Below are 8,816 nucleotides of genomic sequence, written 5' to 3'. Positions count from 1 at the left end.
CTGGAGTAAACACTGCTATCCCTGTATTTGCCTATAGAGATAACAGGGCATTTGAACAAGCACACAGCTTCAGACAGTGAGAGCCATGATTACAAGAACTGCTCTGAAAGCAACTGATGGTGAGGGCTGGTGATTTTGTAAAATTTATAACAGCAGCTTGTCGGGAGCTGATAGGGAGGGGGAGAGTGATAAGCAGTTAAATAAGTCGTCTGGTATTCTTATAAAAGCCTGCACTCACGCTATGGTATTGATGGCGAGAGAGGGCGGTCACATTGCCCCAGGCATGCAGTCACTGCTCTCAGTTGTATTAAGAAAAGACAGGCACATCTAGTGGAAATGTGGCCGGAAGTATACAAATCTCAATTCACATGACCTTCCACGCTCATTGACCATACAGATATATCCTGACAGCATGCGCACCACATGCTTTTACGATTCAGAACCATGCAGTCATGCAGTCGCATACAGTGACCGTAGACTTTTATCAGAAAGCCGGACAACCCCTTTAACTGGTTTATAGAAATCAATGGGTTAGAAGGAGATGTGTTGTGAGTTCATTTTCCCCTTCACTACTGAGGCCCGAGGAACTCCCTCTTCTGGTGAAGAAAGGTAGTGAGCCTGATTGTCAAACACCTGGGGCTGATGATGATGGCTGGCTGAGTGGAGTTAATGACTGGATATAAGGCTGCCGACGCCCTTCTGGCCTGCAGGTGATTTCTCTGTGGACTTCTAGGAAACCAGTCTGATTCCTGCTCATCTAAAGCTAAGATTTCTGCTTTGCCTTTTTGCATTAGAGTTTTGTTTTCCTTGCTTTTCTGGATTCTGCCATTCCCTGCTGGGGTGAGCTGAATCTCCTTTTGCCTGTTGCTCTGTCTTCAGAATATTCCTGAGTACTGACATAGCTTTTTTGAAGCCTAGCGTCTTCAGGGCCTTTTTTACTGTCAGTTTGTTGGCTCTTATTTTCATAGGGTTTTTCACGGATTGCAGACAGCAGCCTTCCTGTCCTTTTCTATCTAGTTAGCTTGGGCCCCTCTTTGCTCAGTCTATCTTTCTGTCTGTGTTAGTATTTTCATCTTGCTTCACCGTCATTATATGTTGGGGGCTGCCTATTGCTTTGAGGTCTGCTCTGGGGCAGTTTAGATTTTCCCCTTTCTTTCTTTAGGCCTATTTAATTCTCCGGCTGTGATCGAGGGGTCTAGGGCAACGTAGGAACCCCCCACGGTTACTGCTAGTTGTGTTGATAGGTTCAGGGGTCTGCAATCCGATAGCTGCCAACTTCTCTGGTTTTCTGGACTTAGCTAGCATTTCTATTTTTGCCTCCTACGGTGACTCAATCATAACAGAAGGCCATACCGCAGATTCTAGGGTACTCAATAGCAGGAAAGAATTGTATAAAAAAAAAAAAAAAAGAAAAAGGTGTGTATATTTTTTCCTCTATATCTCTGAGGCCGTAGGGGGAATTTTTTTTTTCTCTCAATGGAGATAAAGCAATTGTCTGATCGTGTGGAGCAGCTTGCTGCGGAAGTGCGGGGAATTTCCGCCTACCTTGCTCATTCACATGCTGCTGAACCAAAGATCCCTGCACCTGATGTATTTTTTGGGGATCGGTCTAAATTTTTGAATTTCAAAAATAATTGTAAATTATTTTTTGCCTTGAAGCCTAACTCGTCAGGGAGCTCCGCGCAGCAGGTTAAAATTGTCATCTCTTTGCTGCGTGGCGATCCCCAGGATTGGGCGTTTTCTTTGAAACCAGATGATCCTATTCTGACTAATGTGAACGCATTTTTTCAAGCCTTGGGGTTGTTGTATGACGAACCTAATGCCATTGATCAGGCTGAAAAGACCCTGCTGGCATTGAACCAGGGTCGTGATTCTGCAGAATTGTACTGTCAAAAATTCCGAAAGTGGGCAGTACTTACTACCTGGAATGATAATGCCTTGGCTGCTCTCTTTCGGAAGGGGTTGTCAGAAGCCGTAAAAGATACTATGGTGGGATTTCCTGTTCCCTCTGGTTTTGACGATTCTATGTCATTAGCCATTCAGGTTGATCGGCGTTTACGCGAACGCAGAGCTGCACGAGAGGTGTTGCCACCTGTTGAACAGATGTCTGAACCTATGCAATGTGATAGAGTTTTTTCCAGAGAGCAGCGTCAGGAGTTCAGAAGGCGTAATAAGTTGTGTTTTTTCTGTGGAGATGCCTCGCATATTATTTCTGTCTGTCCTAAATGCGAGAAACGCTTTGTACACACGTTTTCTGTTGGTGGTGTTCAACCTAAGTTTCTTCTGGCTATTATTCTGATCTGCTCCCTGTCCACATTTTCCACCAAGGCTTTTGTGGATTCGGGAGCAGCTCTAAACCTAATGGACTTGGATTTTGCTAAGCGTTGTGGATTTCCGATGACACCTCTGCAGACGCCTATCCCTTTGAGGGGGATTGATGCTACTCCTTTGGCTAAAAATAAACCTCAGTTTTGGACCCAGGTGGTAATGCGGGTCGCCCCAGACCATCAAGAAAATTGCAGGTTTTTGGTGTTACATAATCTGCATGATACTATTGTTCTGGGGTTTCCCTGGTTACAAATTCATAATCCAGTTTTGGATTGGAAATCTGTGTCTGTGGTGAGTTGGGGTTGTCGGTGTGCCTTTAGTGAGGCTCCGGTGTTTTCCACCTCTCCTCAGTCGCATGATGTTCCTGATTATTTGACGGACTTTTATGATGTATTTAGTGAGAATGAGTCTGCGTCTCTGCCTCCTCATAGGAGTTATGACTGTGCTATTGAACTGAGCCCGGGGTGTAAATTTCCCAAGGGTCGGCTCTTCAATTTATCTGTACCCGAGCACGAGGCTATGCGGTCCTATATTAAGGAGGCGGAGAAGGGTCATATTAGACCATCCTCGTCACCCTTAGGTGCCGGTTTTTTTTTTGTAGCCAAAAAGGATGGATCATTAAGACCTTGTATTGATTATCGTGCCCTCAACAAAATTACTGTTAAATATCAGTATCCGTTACCCCTGATTTCTGATCTATTCTCCAGAGTTAAAGGTGCTTGCTGGTTTACCAAGCTTGACCTCAGGGGGGCGTATAATCTTATTCGCATTAAGCATGGGGATGAATGGAAGACGGTGTTTAATACTCCGGAGGGACTTTTGAGTACCTGGTGATGCCTTTTGGGCTCACTAATGCCCCTTCTGTCTTCCAGTGCTTCATGAACGATATTTTCCGAGATTTTGTCGATAAATTTTTGATTATCTATCTGGATGATATTTTGATCTTCTCCAAGGATTGGGATTCTCATGTGGAACATATTCGGACTGTGTTCCGGATCTTGAGGGAGAATTCCCTGTATGTCAAAGGATCTAAATGCCTTTTTGGAGTACAGAGGATTTCTTTTTTGGGATTTATTTTGTCCCCGTCAACTATTGAAATGGACCCGGCCAAGGTACAGGCCATTTACGATTGGGTTCAGCCCACTTCTTTGAAGGCCCTCCAGAAGTTTTTGGGTTTTGCTAATTTTTATCGGAAATTTATAGCAAAATTTTCTAGTATTGCCAAGCCATTGACTGATTTGACTAAGAAGGGTGCTGATGTGTTAAATTGGTCTCCGGAGGCTGTTTCTTCCTTTCAGGAGCTGAAGCGAAGATTCACCTCCGCCCCGGTTTTGCGGCAACCTGATGTCTCACTTCCGTTCCAGGTAGAGGTGGATGCTTCTGAGATTGGTGCAGGAGCTGTTTTGTCCCAAAAGGATCCTGTGACATCTAAAATGAATCCCTGTGCTTTCTTTTCCCGAAAGTTCTCTCCATCTGAACGTAACTATGATGTGGGGAATCGGGAACTGTTAGCCATGAAATGGGCATTTGAGGAGTGGAGACATTGGTTGGAGGGAGCTAAGCATCAAGTCGTGGTCCTCACTGACCACAAGAATTTGATTTACCTAGAGTCGGCTAAGCGCTTGAACCCTAGACAGGCTAGGTGGGCCTTGTTTTTTACACGTTTTGATTTTGTGGTTTCTTTTCTTCCTGGAACTAAGAATGTCAAGGCTGACGCCCTCTCTAGGAGCTTCTTTGCTGATTCTCCTGTGGTGACCAAGCCTGCTACCATCTTAGGCGAAGGGGTAGTTCTTTCTGCCATCTCGCCCGATTTGAGACGTGCTCTGGAAGAGTTCCAGGAGGACAAACCTGAGCGTTGTCCCAGTGGAAAGTTGTATGTTCCTGACCAGTGGAAGAAGAGAGTGATGTCTGAAGTTCATTGCTCTGCTTTGGCTGGTCATCCAGGTATTTTTGGTACTAGAGATCTGGTGAGTCGGTCTTTTTGGTGGCCCTCCTTGTCTTGTGAGGTCAGGAATTTTGTGCAGTCCTGTGGGATGTGCTCCCGGTCTAAATCGTGTTCTCGCTCTAGTGGGTTGTTGATGCCTTTGCCTGTCCCCAAGAGGCCATGGACCCATATTTCAATGGATTTCATCTCTGATATGCCTGTCTCTCAAAGGATGACTGTTATTTGGGTGATTTGTGATAGGTTCTCTAAGATGGTTCATCTTGTACCACTCCCTAAGTTGCCGTCTTCCTCTGAATTGGTGCCCCTGTTTTTACAATAGGTGGTTCGCTTGCACGGGATTCCTGAGAACATTGTATCTGACAGAGGAGTCCAGTTTGTGCCTAGATTTTGGAGAACTTTCTGTTCCAAGCTGGGAATTCAGTTGTCCTTCTCCTCTGCTTTTCACCCTCAGACCAATGGGCAGACAGAGAGAACAAACCAGACCTTGGAGTCATATTTGAGATGTTTTATTTCTGCTGATCAGGATGATTGGGTTTCATTTTTGCCCTTGGCCGAATTTGCTTTAAATAATAGAGCTAGTTCTGCCACTTTGACGTCACCTTTTTTTGTAACTTTGGGTTTCATCCTCGATTTTCCTCAGGGCAGGTGGAGCCTTCTGCCTGCCCAGGTGTTGACACTGTGGTGGAGAGAATGCACCAGATCTGGGACCAAGTGGTGAATAAGTTATCTCTCTCCCAGGAAAAGGCCCAGCGGTTTTCCAACCGACATAGGACCATTGGTCCCCAATTTAAGGTTGGTGATATGGTGTGGTTATCATCAAAAAATATTGCTATGAAGGTGGCTTCTCCTAAGTTTAAGCCTAGATTTATTGGACCTTACAAGATTTTGGAGATTATTAATCCGGTCTCTTTTCATTTGGCTCTTCCTGCCACATTTAAAATCCATAATGTGTTCCATAAATCTTTGTTGAAGAGGTTTGTTGAACCTGTTGTTCCGGGGGTTGCACCTCCAGACCCAGTATTGGTTGAAGGTAACATGGAATATGAGGTAGAGAAAGTACTGGATTCCCATCTGGCTAGACGGAGACTCCAGTATTTGGTTAAGTGGAAGGGTTATGGTCAGGAGGATAATTCCTGGGTCTCTGCCTCTGATATTCATGCCAAAAGATTGGTGCGTGCCTTTCATCGGGCTCACCCTGATCGCCCTGGTGGCGTGGTTGAGGGTTCGGTGACCCCTCCTCAAGGGGGAGGTACTGTTGTGAGTTCATTTTCCCCTTCACTACTGAGGCCCGAGGAACTCCCTCTTCTGGTGAAGAAAGGTAGTGAGCCTGATTGTCAAACACCTGGGGCTGATGATGATGGCTGGCCGAGTGGAGTTGATGACCGGATGTAGGGCTGCCGACACCCTTCTGGCCTGCGGGTGATTTCTCTGTGGACTTCTAGGAAACCAGTCTGATTCCTGCTCATCTAAAGCTAAGATTTCTGCTTTGCCTTTTTGCATTAGTGTTTTGTTTTCCTTGCTTTTCTGGATTCTGCCATTCCCTGCTGGGGTGAGCTGAATCTCCTTTTGCCTGTTGCTCTGTCTTCAGAATATTCCTGAGTACTGACATAGCTTTTTTGAAGCCTAGCGTCTTCAGGGCCTTTTTTACTGTCAGTTTGTTGGCTCTTATTTTCATAGGGTTTTTCACGGATTGCAGACAGCAGCCTTCCTGTCCTTTCCTATCTAAACTAGCGTGGGCCCCATCTTTGCTCAGTCTATCTTTCTGTCTGTGTTTTGTTCTTTCTTCTTGCTTCACCGTCATTATATGTGGGGGGCTGCCTTTTGCTTTGGGGTCTGCTCTGGTGCAGTTTAGATTTCCCTTTCTGTCTTTAGGCTATGTAGTCCTCCGGCTGTGATCGAGGGGCCTAGGGCATCGTAGGAGCCCCCCACGGCTACTGCTAGTTGTGTTGATAGGTTCAGGGGTCTGCAATCCGATAGCTGCCAACTTCTCTGGTTTTCTGGACTTAGCTAGCATTTCTATTTTTGCCTCCTACGGTGACTCAATCATAACAGAGATGGCTGGGATACTAAGAGTTAACTCCACTCCTAACAAGTAACTGCTGCAGACTCTTGGCAAGGGTCTGGTGGCCAAGCTCCGTGGAAACCAGCTGTACACTTTGAAAGATAAAAGCAGTATCTAGCAGCAGATAGAAAAATGAAGTCAAATGCAAAGTTGCTTATTTTTTTGCTGTCTGCCTAACTAAAGAAATTTAAGCCCTTTAGCTATGTTTGTGTAAGGTCACGTGTGACTGGATACACCGCCTCCAGCAGGGCGAATTTCTATAACACCCGTGAACCTGGATACACCGCCTCCAGCAGGGCGAATTTAAACAGAGTTAAGGGAAACACCGAGGAAACCGTTACAATGGAGGGCCCTGCAATAGGGAATGGGGACGTGGAGACCTCCTGCACTCCCCTGAGTCACTCCTGACGATCCCTAGGCAGGTTCCGCACCTGGCGACGAGCTGGATACCTCAAATCCCTAGCTCGCCCTGCACCTATCCCTTTCTAGTGAATTGGATTGTGCAGAAACTAATCCCACCACTGCACTAATACAGACACAAGGAAAGTCACAAACAGGGAAAAACACCACTTAGCTTTGCTCTGTTGCTATTGTACAGCACCAAAGTTCAGCTTCACCCCTGAAGCTCGACACCTGAATTCAGCCTCCGCCTGAAGCTATTACCCCAGAGCTCCCCTGAGCTGCCAGGAACTCCCCTCTGTAGTTCCTTCCTTCACCAGACTTGGTTGGAAATGGGCAATAAACCAACAGTGAGTGAGACCACCTGCAACTCCTTTATAGGTAGGAGCAAGGGAATCACACCTGCTTCATAATCACGTACAATAACACTAGCGGCCACCGGGGACAACTAAAGTAACCAGAGTGCAATGACCCTAACGGCCACCGGGAGTAAAACTAGAAATAAAACAACCACAGTGTAATGACCCTAATGGCCACCGGGGGCAAAACTAACTTTAAGCAAACAGCTTAAAGGAAAAAAAAAAGGTTACTTGTGCAAAATCTGTCGTAATCCAATTTGGATCATGACAGTTTGGCTTTCTAAGGGCGGCAGCCAGGTTATACTTTTTCTACAGGTTTTATGTGATAGAACAGATACATTTCACATGTATTTTTTATCCACCCAACCTCAAAGAAAAAAAAATAAAAGTTATAAAATATATTCTGTCTCCCAATTTGGTGCCAAGCCTATGTAGTCCTGAATGAATCCGTCATGAAGAAATCCTGCAGAGGATTAAGGGGTTAAACTCCTGCTGATGGCTTCCATCTTCAGCTGCTGGATGACTAAAACTATGCCTCTAGATAAAATGTGAGGGGCTTAGAGATGATGTAGAGAGGGCAAAGGGGAGAGGCTCCTGCTGCAGCCAGTTGTCATATAGGACAGAGAAAAAGAGGAAGAGCGGACAGAGCTGAGCTTCGTTTTAGACTAGAGAAGGAATTGCTTTCATATTTGTAGAATTTTGATTGTTTCTTTAAAGGGGTTGTCCGGGACTTTAAAATTGGTGGCCTCTCCTTAGTATAGGTCATCATTGTCTGATCAGTGGGGGTGCGACGGAGCTGTGCTGTGCAACTCCGTAACTGAGGAGTTCTGGCCAACACTGGGACCAGCTGATCTGCGGGAATGCCTGGTGTCGCACCCCCCAAGTGATCAGACATTAATGAATCCTAATGATGACCATTTCATAGTAAAGTCCCGAACAACCCCTTTAAGTATCAAAATTGGATGTATGGGTCATTAATGGTGATGCCCTTTTATATTGCTGCAGAGTAACTTTTCAAGATCATAAATTTTTTTAAAAGCCGATGACACAAAACGTCTTTAAGAGCTTTTATTTCCTCATATTATTGTTTAATGTAGGGGAAATTTGTAATACTATGTGTGGGCGGCTGGTAGGAGGCTTTGTATCGTGAATGAACGGTAATGATGACATAACAAATGTGTTGCTGGTTACAAAGGTAACCTTTGAATATGAGGGGTGTTTGCAGCCCGACAGTCAAAATGCCACCTCTGTTACTGCCCGGTGTCAGCCTTCTGTGCCACAGCGAGTCATGGCATACGGGATATACCCAAACATGGCAGAAGCCAGCGAGAAAGAAGAGGCATTCATATATCCATATATATTGATGCAGAGAACAGGTAGGTGGGCAGTGTTAGCTGCAAAGCTGGTATATGTGGGCACATGATGCTTCATCCCAAACTAAAGCACCCCCTACTAGATTCACATCATACCTGCATGATTCACACACATGAATTAGGAACAGGCTAATCGGCTTAGGTTGGCCAAGGTCTCAGTGTCATTCACACATTTGGAGTCTGAATGGTCTTATGGCACAAATAGAACCAGAGTCGCCATTACTTCCCAGACTGATGTATGGGGCCCAGTGACTCAGTCCGAGACCCCCCTATTTTGCTTCTGCTCAACGGGCCCCAGGGCATAATTGTGTATTGTGTGCCATCAGCGGCACACATCTCGGTACAGGGAC

Source organism: Dendrobates tinctorius, unplaced genomic scaffold (assembly GCF_039654945.1).
Source record: "Dendrobates tinctorius isolate UK_male_01 unplaced genomic scaffold, ASM3965494v1 ptg000020l, whole genome shotgun sequence".
NCBI classification, from domain to species: Eukaryota; Metazoa; Chordata; class Amphibia; order Anura; family Dendrobatidae; genus Dendrobates; species Dendrobates tinctorius.
Note: the sequence above shows the minus strand (reverse complement) of the source record.